Genomic DNA, 14,266 nt, shown 5'->3' on the forward strand with positions numbered 1-14,266 from the left:
GCCACCCCCGCGCATCAACCCTTGCACCCCGCGTCTCCGAAACCCCTGTGAATCGCCCGGTTCCCTTCGATCCCATATTCGCCAATCAACTAACCCACCCTGCTTCTCTTATCCTCTCTCCTTTTTCCGTTTTCTAGTGCTCCTTCAAGGTTGCCGGTACTCCGTGCAGCCATCTGCTTCTGGTCCCTTTGGCTGACCAAAGATTTCGTCAAAATTCAAAGGCGGCTGCTCACTGACAGCCGTGTTAAAACAGATCGCTGTCTGACGATCGCTCGAAAGGCTAGAGGTCCGTGTGGAGTGAAGACAACGATGGAACATCGATAGGAGAAGTGTTGGAAATTCTGATACGGTGTTTCCTGTTCCAAGTTGAATGGTCGCGTGGTCCACCGGTGTACCGATCGATTCGTCGTGTTATTTCCAAGTGCCTGGTGCGTGGTATCGTCGGTTCATCTTCTTGCTCGAGCTGGGCATTACCTGGCACCGATTCGAAGTCTTTGTCACGCCTTTCTCGTTGCTCGAACGAAGGTTCAGATCGGCCAAAGGGTGTTGCTTGTCAATCGCGGTGTATATTTCGCATCATCCCCGCCACGGCTGGCGTGCTCGCCCATCTTCTCACCTCTTTCGCTGCTTCGGACGTAGACCCGTCTGAGTGTGCACACACGTGCGTTCCACGCATACACATAGCAGGGGCAACGGGCATGTATGCAGCCGCATAGGATGAAGATACATACGGTACAGTGTACCAACACAGTTGTGCCACTATAACCCCCGTTTTCGCGCTTGCTTGGCACGGCACAGCATCCCTCTTCGGCTACTTCCGGCCAGACCAAGCTCCGCCCACTTTTATATTAATCACGTCTTGGTTCGCTCCTGGCTTCTGTTCTCCATCTTTCTTCCCCGGTGAGCGATTTCCTACTGTGGACGCTTGGGAACCACACCTTTGCTCGTTGGTTTATTCATGCTCCAGGTTTGCGACGCGAATCCCCATATATATAATTTTTTTTCTTCTACTTGGTTGTCGCTACGGTGAAGGATACGATGCTTTCTTTATACGTTCCTGATCATGACATGGTACATGGTGATCTGCAAATGCAGCCGAAGCAATAAATAACCGCATACGTTTCTCTATCGGATTAGACTCTTATTATAGTAACGAATCAATATTATGTCTGATAATCTTTCCAAAAGAAGTATAGATCTGGATAGATCCTTCGACGTCTCGCTAAGCGTAAATTCTCCAGTAGTTTATAACGCGTCACTTTTTTCCCCAGCACCAGCGAAGGGGAGTCGTAGTGCGATATTTCACGAATCGTCGTGTCCTCGACGGCTCGAGAGGAGCCGAAAAAAAAAGAGAGTAAAAAGAGTGATTCTCGTCGCCATGTAGTTGACTGCGACATTCGTGCGTTCCGAGCACGGTGCGCCAGAGTAATGAATAATAACCAGTTATTATTGCCAGGTCGAGCAATAAACACGCAGCTCACAAACACACCACCCCCTCGCCGCAATAAGGGTTGTCACGCATAGGTACGACATTTGTTTCCAGTGCGCGTCGAGTGTGCACGTTACGAGCACCACCTTTCTACAGATATTTGTTCCATTGTTACACGTTGTGTATCGTGACTGCTTCTCCGCCACTTTCGCGATCTACCGATCCTCGTGCCGCCTATCATCCGTCACAGCCACTTCAACGCCACTCCGCATTGTCCTCGTCGATTCTTCAATTCATCGCGACCGCTCGTTTTTATTATTTTCCTTTTCCGTTCCACGCGACACGCGGCTGTACGTCGTGCAAACCGCCAGGGCTAGCGTCTTCAACGCGTCATCGTGGATTTACAATTTCCTTTCTGAAAATCCGTTCCATCGAATTGACCATCCCTTTCGTCGATAAACGAGCAGAGTTGACAGATTCAGGACAATTTATTTCAATAACGATACGGTTAAATTTGCATTGGCAATAGGGCTGTGGAGAAAATACACGCCTGTCTGAACATTGATATGTTTACCAGCAATCATTTAACGAACAGCTACCGACAGTGTCGATCATGTTAAAAACGAACGTTTCGACGAAAGTACGATAGTTGGATGGAATTAACATCGGTGGAGTCACAGAGGTGATCGATCCGGCGATCGTATGTTAAGACGGTGTGTATAAATTGTTTTGTAAATGATAGAGTCGCGACATGGACGCGAAACGTTGTATATCGATGCAACCGATATCGACGCGAGGCATTCGAATTCCTAGAGGTTGGTTCATTTTGTCGCGATAATACGCATTCCATGTCATTCCGATAGCGCGTGTACGGTAATGCATCATCGCCCCCGCGACGGGTATTTGTCAATAGAAACAGGCATCGACGCCGCAACTGCGGCAAGTATACGTCAATATACATAACGACCGCCTGTTGACTTGTTACGTTGTCGAGTACCGCCGATGATTCGATGATTTGCCGATCCATGACTGCTCCGTGTCAAATATGCCCCCACGGCTGTTCCCGTAGGCGCGTTAACACGGGAACGCCGGCGGCCGTTCATTTGCGATCGGCGCACTAACGCGCGTCGTTACATTAAATTATCATCCAGCGATTGTGATGTACCGACGGTTTGCACGGCGACTCGTTATAACAAGATCATGGCGTCGCCTCGACGACAATTTCCCAGATATCCCGGTGCATCATGAATAATATCGCGATAAGGCTATCAAATCGAATATGTTTGGATCCGTTCCGACGTTAACTAGGTAATTTGGGTAATCGAAGGGTGACGTTGACGTTACCTAATGCGAAAACCATCTTTTTAGACTGCGAACATCAACGGCGACATTTATATATTTGCTCGCGTTTCGGTTTTGTAAACAGTATTTTTAGAAGATGTTTGGTCTATTATAATAGTCGAAATGCCAAGCAGTATTTGCGTACGGAGTTCTTGTCGGGAGACGATTTCGAAAATTGTTAAGAATATAATGTCTACTATTTGCTCTCCGTCAACCTCGCTCCTCCTTCTCTTTCTCTCTCTCTTTCTCTTTTTTCTTTTTTGACTTTTTGCTAACGTCGCGCAGAGAATCGTATAGTTTCTTTTCGAAAAAAAGAGAGAAGAGAGCTTTCTCCGTCGACGTCATTGTGTAGAAGGACGAAAGTACCAGAATCGCAGCGTACAAAGAGCGTTTCACGTTCCCTATGGGACACCGAGGAGCGATTCGCGGGGATGGGCTCAAAAAAAGCCGATCATTATCCACTCGTTCTGCATTGGTCGCGTTACCCGATGCAACCTCGTTTGCAACGACTTTCCTCTCTCCTCTACTATAATAGAGATTCTGTACGATGCTGGACATTGGGAGCGACCGCCGTATTAAAACCCATTCGTGTTTGAGCTCGTGATCCCATCGCGTATCAATTATTACGCAGATTTGTACACAAAGGGGGACGGCCGGTATGCCGCCCAATATAAACCGCAATAATCGTCTGCATCTACTATCTTGCAATTCGAATCATGCTCTCTCGACATCGCGACGTTTCATCGTCGGTAGCCGAATAACTACGCCCGAAAGAATATTCGATCGTGTAAGAAAATTCCATATGAAAATGCAATTTCCCTTGTGTGGTCGTTCGACGATGAAAAGGTCGCTAAAATTATACGGCGTTTTAATATAAGATAAGACAAATCACAGGTTAAAGAAATTCACTCCGTAAAAGAAAATCTCGTCGCGTGAGTCAGCGTACCGACGGCATGGAAACGAAAAGCGTTTCCATCGACTTGAATTCGCTTCATGCGACTGCATCGTAATAAAATTAAAATACAGGGCGTGGTAGCTGTTCGCGATAACTTTCGAGCCGCTGGAAGATCGAAGTGTGAAAAACGGAATAGGGAATGGACGAATATTAAATAGTATGGTGTAACACGACACCGGGGTCTATGCAAAAATCTACCTCAACACACCTTACGCTCATCTAGCGTAAAATCGTGCAAGCGTTGGCAGTTATTCGAGAATAACGGAAGTTTCTTCAGGGTCGAATATCACGGTGTCAATAGGAGAAAACTTGGTCACCTCGTCGCGACAGTGAAAAGAGTCGATCATGACCAGACCATACCGCGTTGGTTACGATGTATCTCGGCGCAACAACGCCGGTGACATAATAGAGCGACATCGCAATCCGTAGTGAACTGCGAGCGACGGCATATCAAAATGTAGATCGGTCTTGTTTGAATTCGCGGTTCTATCATGAATCAATTACCGCGCAGATTTGTACACAACGAGGATCGCGACGAAAGCTCGCGCGTGAAGGATGAGGGACATAAAGAGGGATTCGCAAACAGGCGAAACGGTTGTGGGTCGTGGGTGCGTAGATACGTGCCTGTACGCTGGTGTTCACCTGTGTTGTTGATGTATACGCAAACGTCAACCAGAGGCTCTACTCGAGCGTAGGGCCATAACGTTTTTACATGGATGCTTCTTTATCGTTGTTCATCGACTGTTCCTTTTTTTTTTCTTTTTCTTCTTTACTTCAATATTTCTCTGCGCGATAATCATTCCATCCAACTTCGCCTATTCGACGAAACGACGTAAGTTCGTCGTCGTTGTCGTCGTCGTCGCCGCCGTCGCCGTCGTGTTTAAAGAAGGAATATTCCAGGCTGGTTAAATCACCTTTATTCTTCGTGAAGTGGACGAGTTCTTCTAAAAACATTCATCCTATCGATGATGCCAAAAGGAAGTCTTAACTATGTATTCTGTATCGGTTACCGCGAACCGGTTCTTAGAGAACGATTTCCTCTGGATGTGTCGCGAATACGTCTTTGCCATAAAAATTTAGAACGTTTTGAGAAACAAGTTCCACGTAAACCGTTCAAGCGGAACGTGGGAAACCATCGAAATATTTTTTTCATTAATTTTGAGATACGTCGTGGTCGATTGTAACGTAGAAACGTTTTGAATATCTATTCGTAACGTATAGGCTGTCAGGACAGTGAATGGTTACGCAACACATCCAGCCGAGTACCTAAATCTAATTTGAACGAGTCAAAGCTAACGAAGAGTTGTTTTCGCGTGGAAGTGTATTTATAACGGCAGACTCATTTTGAATCCGGTCGTGTTAACTCTTTCTTTCTCGAATCATCTCTCCCTTTGATGATCCGACCAGCCGTTTTAGAACGTAACTATTCGCACTATACGCGAAACGATTCAGACGACGGATTCCCAGAATCTTCGAAGCTCGTGTGATCTTCCGCGACAGAGGAAAACAATCAACACGCTAGATACTTTACCCCTTTACGTTGCATTGACAAACAGTGTATTTATGAAGTGTAGAACCATGTCACCGAGCCAGACGGATGGCGATATTATCTCCAAGTATGCTGATAAGCGTATATTCAGTACAGGAATAAATAACTACTAGCGCTCTGGAAAAATTATTGCAACCTAAACTGTCTTATCTATCTCGGTTTCGATTGGTCGCCGTGGATAATCAGAGTATACCACTGTTTACGAGTTTGCCAAAAGAGCCTCCACCATCCTGCCTCGATTTGTATTTTCTGACAAACGGTCTTATCGTTCTCTCACTTTCTAGACTAAATTCGATAGCTCCCTCGTTCGGATAACAGTGGTGTACTTTTACCAAGTGTAATCGTTTTCGTCCTTTGGAACTTTCTACTCGTGCGGATCGTTCCGAGCGTTTACTTAGAGAAGAGACAGGTTGTAAAATTCCTTTTTCGACGTGGTGGAGGTGGCAGTATCGCATCGTTGCATTCAATCGAAGAAACATAATTCTCCTCGCGATACCCACGCAGTTCACTTTAAATTCCTCTCAGCCAGTGTGGTCTTATCAGTTCGGCGACACCGTCTGTCTGCCGTTGAAAGAGATTGAAGAAGTCTTCGGAAGACAGTGGACGATACGCGTTCCAGTTTTCCTTCTTTTCCAGTTAAATTATCGCGACGCTCGCCGTTTTTCTTTCAAAAAGTTTGCATCGCTCGTCGCCAGTGTTTCATCTCGTCCAACGATAGTTGAGTTCAATTTTAACATCGACGCTGCATGCGTGTGTCAATAGAAACGTGCGTGGAGAAAAGTGATCGAATAGAGAGCGACTTGAGAGAACAGTTGCGCGAAGAAAATATTCGTTTGGTCGAAAGATTCAGAAACATTTTCGCAAAACTGGATCTTTCTGGGTTTCTTATGTTCCACGTTCTGGTATTCACAAGCTCGATCGTGCAAGAGCTACAAATGTGCTTCTTCATTGGATGGCGCGAGGGCGGCATAAAAATTCCTAATTTGTGAGCCAAAGGAGCTGAGAAGGTTAGTTCTTTTCAATTCTAATTCTCTAACCACCGTCTTATCACGAAGTATCGACGAATATATTCACTATGTATACATATATACACTAACGCGTATAGAATGATGATCGCTCGTTAGAATAATCAAGACGCAGAATCCATCGGCAGGAAAATAATTCCGCGACGGCGAGATTCATGAAAAGAGACTCTCCTTACTCTACCTTTTGCATCAGTTTCTTATCTGAAACCACTATTGTTTGCACGATATTGTTGTACCGAAGATAAGTGTCCCATGCGCTCATTATACAACCGCGCGTTTATTTACCAACGTCGTCTCTACAGATTTCACAATCGTCGCGAAATATTTAGCAATCGTATGCAATTTCGCACTTGTGACTCTCTCCAGCTACAATAAAATCAGAAACAATCTCTTAAAACCTTACGAATAAACAGGATTATTATTCTTTATCACGTTCCTTATGTATGACGCGGATTCCAGTAAACACGTATTTTTATGTTTACGACCGATACTTGGGTGAAAAATCACGAAGTTATGGAAAAGAGATGCCGAAAACTGAGATATAAAGCTTTCAAATCTACAGCAAAGTATTGTATAAAATCTATTCGCATTCCATTAGCGTGCAGCAGAGTAGGAACTGAATAAAAACCGGATTTTTAATGAACAGTGTTAACTATACGGTACTACGGAAGAGAAGTAGATCGTTCATTTATCTACATGTATGTATTCGCAACGATTATCGAAACATTGGAGGGAAACAGCGATGAAAGCGACAAAGTCGAAGATGGAAGAGCGTCGAAGGACAGCTCGTTTCCATCCATCCCGTTTGTGTGAAGTGGAGGGACACGATCGCGTCAGGAGATGCACGCGATAGAAAGAGACTGTAGGAAGATGACATAATCCCACTCGCGCAATTTGCGAAACAGATTTACGCGTGGGACGGACTCCAGCGCGCGGGCATTTATGATAATGTGTAGCGCGGTTTACTGGTCGCGACTCTCGACGCTGGTTGCGCCGAGCCGCGTCTCGTCGCATGTATACGACGCGTGCACGTATAAATTCGCGTTGACTATTCGCTCGCGCGCGTTCGATACATTCTATCGTGGGTTTGTGTGTATGCTGTTGGTATAGTACGTGTGTATAGATGATATGAGCGTCGGGACGACACGGACTGTGGTATGAGACATGTGTGGAGATACGTACGTGGTTGTTCGTTCGCGAATCCTATTTAACGTTGTCCCTGATGCCCTGGCTGACGCACACGGCTACGTAGTCATATGAGCACACGCACGTGCACGCTGCACGATGCACGATGCTCCGTGTATCCCCGCTAGCGGGGAAAGAGGGTGACCGGGATAATCGTGCAAGACGATTGGTAGCTTCCTGTCGGTCACGTGACCGGCCTGCATCGCGGAACGACAGTGCATGGGGCTGCAGAGGATGACATTCGTTGCACTCACCCAGTGCCGTTAAGTAGCTGGATAGGATGCAGCCGCGGATTAATGGTTACGGATACATCTTGGATGCAATGATTTGTTGGCTTTTATCGCGACGAATCGCCAGAAACGGCACGGGACGAGTGTTAGGCTTCTTCATCGTGGCTACCCGACGGGATTAATGATATCTGCTTGTTGGAAGTACCGTGTTATTTACGCTATAAATTCGTCCGGGCCACTCGAACCGCGTATTAAATTATTGCGGATACATTTTAAGAGAGTAATTTAGAACGACGACGTTCTCTTCCGTGCCAATTTTCAGACGAACGCACGACGATGGTCCGGTTACCATCCTCCGCGATCCATCGTCATCCAGCTGGTCGATTTATCAGTATTTTTACCGTCTTTCCGTGAAACTGAATCGCGTTAATTTCGCTGTATTTTCGCCACCGCGATCGATTACGGATTCTGAAGCGGAGCTGCGACCGCGTTATAGACATCAATTTCCCGACCCCTGTCACGTATCGTTCACGAACGTTTCGTGTGATGCTCGTCAACGTCGATTGCTCCCAGCTTCGTACACGGAAACTCGATTCAACCAGGTGCATTCATATCTTGTCCTCTTAGCTGCTAGAACATTAACCAATCCACAGATTTCAGTCGTTCTAAAAGTTTCACGCATAAACATAATCGCATTTCAATTCGTTTCCAACGTCGAAATAAAATTTTGAATATGGATGAATTTATAGTATATACGATCTGCATATTCTTTTTTATTTAATATCGAATTACGTTTATTGATGAAACGTTTATTGTTCTTCGGAAACGATAACGATTTCGTGTTTCGGCATCGTTCGATCTTCAGCTGCTTAAAATAATTCGACTAGCATCATCGAGATATCGTATCGTAACGGTATCACGCGGCAAAAAAAAAAGGTAGAGATTAGCTGCGCCGTTGATGCCCCGCAATATCGTGCCATCTATTTTGTAATAGAAACAACGGAAGAGCCTAATTCCGCGAGGTTGCTCTCGTCCTCCTCGCCATTAGATGTGTAGATACATGTCGGCGCGCATGATGCCATTCCTATCTACCTATACTTACTTACCTAGCTACCTACCTACCTAATTATACCGAGTGGTCCACTCGAAGCGATAAGCGATTTACATACCGAACGACGCGATGGATTTACCGCTCGCCTGTGTACCACGTATACGCGACTCTCTGTTGAACCAAAAGACTTTGCTCCATTTTGCTCCTATTCTGGGAAGTCTGACAAAGAATTCGAGCTCGTTCCGATACTACTATACACCGTCGCTGTTTCTATTCGATTTTCTCGGAGCGTCGAGGTCGGTGCGTTGCCGTGGAAAATAATTAACGAAGTGAATGGTATATTCTTGAACGACGGTATTGTGCATTTGACATATAATTTAAGAGTTCTATTTTTTCCCCTAATAGCAAATTGATGAAAAATATAATAACCGGCAGATCGATGGGTTATAAATAATAGAAATATAGGTTATAGCATTATTTATATTTGGCTTAATTGCAACCTTGAAATCGGTCTAACGTCATAAATATCGCGAATCTGTTATGAAATGGCAACGTGAATATGCAAAGACAATTTCTCGACCAGTATAAATCTTTAAGCGGTACACGACAACTTCGCTTAATAATTGATAAGTAAATAATTCATTCGAGGTGGTGAACACGACCGTGCCAAACGATGAGACAGATTTACTGTTCGTCCCTCTACCAGACGCATTTGCTCTTTGCTCCATTCCTAGCGACTTTGGTATATTTCGCCTCGCGGTCACGGAAGTTTCAAGTATAGTTAGCCAAGTGTACTAAGCATCGGTATGTATGTAGCTGGCTCTCATCGGTTCATTTATTTTACGCGATCGGGCCACTTAATATCGCGACCGAGTCACGGCAAAATACTAATTTTACCACCACTCCGCGGTGGAAGAAGTGCAGGTACACGCGCGGTATAAATTTTGCGAAAATTTAAATTTTTCATCGTCGCGATTCGGTTCGGGAATATTCCGTGGAAATAACTCATAAGCAACGCGATTTAATAGAGTACATACCCGCCGAGAAACTTGTTTAACGCACGACACGTTTCGTTTTCAAAGATTCGATGTGCAATTTCGTTTCGATACTCGTCGCTGGCTGGAGATCTCGCTGGCCGATTTAATCTCGCGAGATTAGAATATCGGCTAGTGAACCAATGACAACAAGATTCTATTTCAAACGATGGTTATTCTTAGATTCGCGTAAATTTAATTGCGACAGCGGTAGCGACGTATATCTCCAAACATGTATCGTGCTTGAAATATGACTTGGAAGTATAGTGCAACGGCAATTATTTAATTCGGTTAATTATTGCTCTTAGAGCAAGACGTTTCCAAAGATATATCGCTGAAATATCGTTGTCTATAATTGCGCAAACCCGAAACTCGGACGTTAGTAATCTTATTTAGAAAAGTGCGAAATAATATTGTTTAATTGGTTGCATATTTCACGAAAAGCGAGGAAGTAACGGAAGTGTACGTTGAAAAAAAGTCATGAAGTTTTATCGTTCTTCCGTATGGGTTTCTGTTTCTTTTCCTCTTCCTCTATCTTTATAGAAGAAAAAGGGAAGAAAAAGAAGAAAAGAAATGGTAGAGTTAGTAAAGTTAATATTTTTAAAGGAATAATGAATTCAGTAACCCCAGACTGGGAGCACCGCACGTCCCAGCTTTAAATCTTTTCTGTAAATAGATTATGGCGCAAGATAATGAAAAATTTGCCAGCACCGCGCGCCTAAGTTCAACGCTCGTTCCTTTGAACTTTCTTTTTCGGGTCCGCCTGCTTTCTTTTTCAAGATTTCACGCCCTGCAGATTTATGTCTCTCATAGTCACCTCTATTTTCCTGTCATTATTCATACAATAATCGCCGTATCGTTAACCTATCGCGTAACTCATCGTATTCTATAAATTCTTCGAAGCATTCGAAATACCTAATATATGTACATACGTAAATATATCTGATTACTAACAGTCGAACGCACCTTGTACGGTACATTTTCCTTTCTCGCGTACTCGAAGAGAATCTCCTGGCAGAAATGAAACGTTGAACAACACGAAATGCAATATTATCGTGCGACTTGTTCTCTGTATACAAGTCGAGATAAGATAACGCATACTCACGGAGAATCACATGATTAGAGTAATCGAGGCATACTTGTCTTCAATCGCCGGTTAGTTAGCAAAGAGAAAATTGAAATATGAATCATCGAGTACATAATCGTGCTCTAAATAACTCAACCAACCGTCTTGCGTGTATACGGGAGGAACGAAACAACTCTGCGGCTCGTGCTCGTTTCTTTCTAGTTCCCTCTCCGCGTTCCACGTCTTTTCCTTTCATCCACTATCTGCTGCATGCTCGTTATATTACATTTTTCTTGCTCACGCTCCACGCCCATGATTCTGTTTCGTACGGTGAAACGGCGAGTAACTGCAAAACAGAGATACAATATTCGCGCGATCGTCCCTGCGTCGTCGTTACGCGTGTCTCATTAAACCATGCCGTACGAGGAAACTAATTAGTTGAGATAAGCTAGGCTTTAATTCGCGGGAAACACTGTAAATACCTCGATGCATCTGAACGCAGAACTATGAATAAATTTAGGCGTGTACGGTATTAGGAGAGAGCGGTGCGTTACACAGGCAGTACACGGCTGGTGGTTCGTTCTCGTTGATAAATTCATGTTTGCCCGTGTTTGAATGTACCATTGATGAGAGGTAGAAATGGTCAACGTTGGCCAAGAAGTTGCTGCTGGCTCGAGTCTCTCGCGGACATCAGTATTAATAGTTATGAATCTAGAATAGAACGGACCACAGAGCTGTTATGTAGATACGCGAGCTGTAAGAGCTTGGTCATCGGCGTGCACGTTTTACGGTCGGCCGATACGAGCCGATCGAAAGAGTTTGTTCTCGCCACTGGTCGACGACAAAATAGTAGCCATCGACGAATATCGCGCAACGAGACGCAAGAAAGGGGAAAACGAGTGAGATTGCTCGGCGATGGGGAGACCGACGAAGAAAATCTTCCAGGAAGTTCGCGTATGAGTCGCCCCAAAGTTTACGCGGGACGTGTTGGGAATACCATTAGGGTTAATGATCTTAACGAGGCTGAATGCGAGGAACAGAGACATTACGATGCATCGGGAGTAAACTGATTCCGTTGAGGCTTGCATTTATGCTCCCTTAGTGCAATTAGTAGGATGCAAAAGTTCATGTACCGAACCGAGGGATCGCGTTTCTGCATAGAAAGGACGCTTGTACGGTTTATCGCGCGATAAAGTTAAACGTGACACGTATCCTCCCAGGTTCTTTCGATGAGTGTATAAACCGTGATAATCTGATCGAAGCAGCATTCGCGTAGAGGTTGTTGGGTGCGACTGTTCTTGTGAAATTAATCGATTTCCAGCTAGCTTAAGGGATGAACATTCCTTGGCCGATCGTGCCTGTTTTTTAGTGTTAGTCGATCCGTCTGTGTTCAACTGGCTATTTATAGATCAGTCTCCTTAGCGGCTACGAGTCGGCGAGAACATTGGGCAGCCTTCTTCCTCCGACCACCTTAGGCCGCTGCTTTGGTTCTCCAACTTCTCTCCGTCTTTTCTTCTTTGCGTCATTGAAATGCGTGCTCCAGTAATGGAAACGTTCTCCTATCTCTCTAAATGGCTGCTACCACGATAGCGTAGCGCAATTTAATCGAGAGAGCCCAGTCAGTTGCAGTTGGTTAGGATAAAAAAGGGTCCAGAGCAACGATAATACCTATACGTTATCATTTTTCTTTTCTCTCGAGTATGGTGTCCGGCTGGAGAACCACTGACTTTTCGAGCGACGCGCGCAAATACGATTATCACAATGGCAGAGGCTTGTCTGGCTGACGGAGTCATTAGTACAGTCATTATATTACACGTAACGAATTACACAAGAAGGTATCTCGTATCTATACGACGCAGAGGTATCCGATTATTCGAATGTCGCGAGCGTGACGGTTCGATCTGAATCGAATGTACATGGTTCGAAAAGGGCGCGTACAGCGATAGGAAGAGAGATAGAGGGAGAGAGATAGAGAGAGAGAATAGAGAGTAGTATGTCGTTAGTATTGTTGTTCGTTGATCGAGCCGTTCATGGAGCATACAGGTTCGAACCTTTGACGCGGTATGTCACATCGTTATAAAAAAGTAATAATAAAGAGCACCAAGTATAACGACGGCTAGGATTTTGTACAGGATCGTCGAACCGCGAATATGTGAAGTGGTTCCGGGATACGGGTGACTTAGGGGTTTCGAGTCAGCCCAGGGTGCTAGGCAGCAAGGGGGGAGAGGTGAAGAGAGAAAAAGAGAGAGAGAGAGAGAGAGAAAGATAGAGTGGAATGACGACATGGGTATTGGCGGAGTACGCGCGCGCTTACTAGGCGACCGATTGTAATTATTTTTCCCCGATGACTTTGCCCTCAATGATTGTGCCTCTGCACACGGTGAATTGATACTGAGAATCCCCTCATCAGCCGCTTCTCTATACGGTTAAAACGATGCGGCAAAGTTAAACGCTACCGGACCGTGTCAGGGAAAGAGTGTTCTTCGCGTGTCGTGCACAAGCAATGATTGGTCTGCCTGGACAGGAACAGGGCTAGAAATCATTGGCATCGGGTGCATTCATTCGAGCACCGGCGATAGTCGGGGGAAAAAAGAATTTAGGCACGACAAGTAGATGGGTAGGAAGGAACGTATAGACACAGCTATGTATAGGTACGTACCAGAGAGCCAGTGTCGCCAGAGAGGATACTCGAGCGTGATTATTTTTTACTCCTTATGAAATACCATTTCCGCGCGACCGCCGCAAGATGGTAACGGAGCTTACATCCTCGCGCCACAAGCTCGTTACATACTTGCTTCAAATAATAGCGGTGCAATTGGATTCCCATTTTCTTTGGTCGCTTCTTTGCATGATCGCGCGAAAATATCCTCCGTCGCCTGCGCGAAAGATTATAACGATCGTATTATTCGTCCGTATCGATAATGCACGATGGAGTCACTTGCGCTTTCCATTATCCCGCCCGTTACGAGCGCTCGAGATATCTTGTCCATTGGGATATTGTCGAACGATAATTAAAGCGAAAGTTGAATACGATAACGCTAGGAGATTCGTAGTATAGGTTGTCTCAGCGACTAGTTTCATTCCTGTTTTTCGCAATTTTTCTGTAAATTATACGACGATTCTTATCAGATGCTTAAATTACGTGGAGATTCGCTAAAACGCCGACCAGTAGCCTATCACTTACGATGACGTTATGTAAGCAGAATCCTAAGAGGCAGAGAACGTTCTTGTCTAACCATATTCAGCTTATCGCGGTTGTTCCGTTATTTACCTGATTACGGGCCAATTAACTCGCAATCGAGAAAGAGGTTGAGGGAAATCGATGATCGAACCTGCCTCCTGTATTGGCGTATAGAATTCTATAGCGACACGATACAGTGTAGTGATACCGAAGCGCGACT

At 45.0% G+C, this 14,266-nt stretch overlaps 1 protein-coding gene across 13 annotated transcripts in view; it reads left to right on the forward strand.

Moving 5' to 3' along the window:
• Window positions 1–14,266, forward strand: part of LOC132911245 (forkhead box protein P1-like) — a 216,469-nt gene that overhangs the window by 2,911 nt on the left and 199,292 nt on the right. The window contains exon 1 of one of the 13 annotated variants that reach the window (XM_060967750.1): window positions 6,263–6,281. The exons of the other annotated variants lie outside the window; for them this stretch is intronic. The gene's annotated coding sequence lies outside the window, so the exon portion shown is untranslated. Of the gene's footprint in view, window positions 1–6,262; window positions 6,282–14,266 lie in introns of those variants that run through there. 13 annotated transcript variants of the gene reach the window in all.

This window comes from Bombus pascuorum, chromosome 10 (genome assembly GCF_905332965.1).
Source record: "Bombus pascuorum chromosome 10, iyBomPasc1.1, whole genome shotgun sequence".
Classification (NCBI taxonomy): domain Eukaryota; kingdom Metazoa; phylum Arthropoda; class Insecta; order Hymenoptera; family Apidae; genus Bombus; species Bombus pascuorum.